Below are 2500 nucleotides of genomic sequence, written 5' to 3'. Positions count from 1 at the left end.
AAGGGTTAGGCTGGGAGCCAGCCCTTGGGGTTGGTGAAGGCAGGCAGGCAGGCAGGCAGCCAGGCAGGCAGGCAGGCAGGCTGGCTGGCTGGCGGATGAGAGTGGAGGCAGGAGGAAAGGAAAAGGGTTAGGCTGGGAGCCAGCCCTTGAGGTTGGTGAAGGCAGGCAGGCAGGCAGGCTGGCAGGCTGGCTGGCTGGCGGATGAGAGTGGAGGCAGGAGGAAAGGAAAAGGGTTAGGCTGGGAGCCAGCCCTTGAGGTTGGTGAAGGCAGGCAGGCAGGCTAGCTGGCTGGCTGGCGGATGAGAGTGGAGGCAGGAGGAAAGGAAAAGAGTTAGGCTGGGAGCCAGCCCTTGGGGTTGGTGAAGGCAGGCAGGCAGGCAGGCTGGCTGGCTAATGAGAGTGGAGGCAGGAGGAAAGGAAAAGGGTTAGGCTGGGAGCCAGCCCTTGAGGTTGGTGAAGGCAGGCAGGCAGGCAGGCAGGCAGGCTAGCTGGCTGGCTGGCGGATGAGAGTGGAGGCAGGAGGAAAGGAAAAGAGTTAGGCTGGGAGCCAGCCCTTGGGGTTGGTGAAGGCAGGCAGGCAGGCAGGCAGGCAGGCAGGCAGGCAGGCAGGCAGGCAGGCAGGCAGGCAGGCAGGCTGGCTGGCTGGCTGGCGGATGAGAGTGGAGGCAGGAGGAAAGGAAAAGAGTTAGGCTGGGAGCCAGCCCTTGGGGTTGGTGAAGGCAGGCAGGCAGGCTAGCTGGCTGGCTGGCGGATGAGAGTGGAGGCAGGAGGAAAGGAAAAGAGTTAGGCTGGGAGCCAGCCCTTGGGGTTGGTGAAGGCAGGCAGGCAGGCAGGCAGGCAGGCTGGCTGGCTGGCGGATGTGAGTGGAGGCAGGAGGAAAGGAAAAGAGTTAGGCTGGGAGCCAGCCCTTGGGGTTGGTGAAGGCAGGCAGGCAGGCAGGCAGGCAGGCAGGCAGGCAGGCAGGCTGGCTGGCTGGCGGATGTGAGTGGAGGCAGGAGGAAAGGAAAAGAGTTAGGCTGGGAGCCAGCCCTTGGGGTTGGTGAAGGCAGGCAGGCAGGCAGGCTGGCTGGCTAATGAGAGTGGAGGCAGGAGGAAAGGAAAAGGGTTAGGCTGGGAGCCAGCCCTGTGAAGGGTATAGAGCTGGTCCGGCGTGCCACGGCCGGGACGAAAACCGCATCGTTCGTCCTGAATCGGAGGTTGGACTGTGTATGCACAGTATAGTATGTGGAATATATACAAAGGTTGAGAATTTTTAAACAAAAATAAAAGAAAGTAATTGTGAGAAATAAAGAAAAGTAAAAGAGGTTGCTGTATGCCTGGAAAAGGCCGGAAGCCTCCCCACGGCTGTGAGAAGGCCAGGGGGTCAGGCCTGGAGCCAGCCCCCAGCAGGAGTAGCAGGCTGGGGGTCCTGGAAAGGCTGGAAACCTCCCCGTGGCTGCGAGAAGACGAGGGGGTCAGGCCTGGAGCCAGCACCCAGCCTGCTCCTCATGCTGGGGGCCTGGAAAAGGCCGGAAGCCTCCCCACGGCTGTGAGAAGGCCAGGGGGTCAGGCCTGGAGCCAGCCCCCAGTACGAGTAGCAGGCTGGGGGGCCTGGAAAGGCCAGACGCCTGCCTGTGGCTGCTAGAAGAAGACGAGGGGGTCAGGGCTGGAGCCAGCACCCAGCACGAGTAGCAGGCTGGGGGGCCTGGAAAGGCCAGAAGCCTCCCTGTGGCTGCTAGAAGAAGAGGAGGGGGTCAGGGCTGGAGCCAGCACCCAGCACGAGTAGCAGGCTGGGGGGCCTGGAAAGGCCAGAAGCCTCCCTGTGGCTGCTAGAAGAAGAGGAGGGGGTCAGGGCTGGAGCCAGCACCCAGCACGAGTAGCAGGCTGGGGGGCCTGGAAAGGCCAGAAGCCTCCCTGTGGCTGCTAGAAGAAGAGGAGGGGGTCAGGGCTGGAGCCAGCACCCAGCACGAGTAGCAGGCTGGGGGGCCTGGAAAGGCCAGAAGCCTCCCTGTGGCTGCTAGAAGAAGAGGAGGGGGTCAGGGCTGGAGCCAGCACCCAGCACGAGTAGCAGGCTGGGGGGCCTGGAAAGGCCAGACGCCTGCCTGTGGCTGCTAGAAGAAGAGGAGGGGGTCAGGGCTGGAGCCGGCACCCAGCCTGCTCCTCGTGCTGGGGGCCTGGAAAGGCTGGAAGCCTCCCCATGGCTGTGAGAAGATGAGGGGGTCAGGGCTGGAGCCGGCACCCAGCCTGCTCCTCGTGCTGGGGGCCTGGAAAGGCTGGAAGCCTCCCCATGGCTGTGAGAAGATGAGGGGGTCAGGGCTGGAGCCGGCACCCAGCCTGCTCCTCGTGCTGGGGGCCTGGAAAGGCTGGAAGCCTCCCCATGGCTGTGAGAAGATGAGGGGGTCAGGGCTGGAGCCGGCACCCAGCCTGCTCCTCGTGCTGGGGGCCTGGAAAGGCTGGAAGCCTCCCCATGGCTGTGAGAAGATGAGGGGGTCAGGGCTGGAGCCGGCACCCAGCCTGCTCC

The sequence above is a fragment of the Chaetodon auriga genome, chromosome 23, assembly GCF_051107435.1.
Source record: "Chaetodon auriga isolate fChaAug3 chromosome 23, fChaAug3.hap1, whole genome shotgun sequence".
NCBI lineage: Eukaryota > Metazoa > Chordata > Actinopteri > Chaetodontiformes > Chaetodontidae > Chaetodon > Chaetodon auriga.
The sequence above is the reverse complement of the archived record's forward strand: the minus strand, read 5'-3'. Positions refer to the sequence as shown.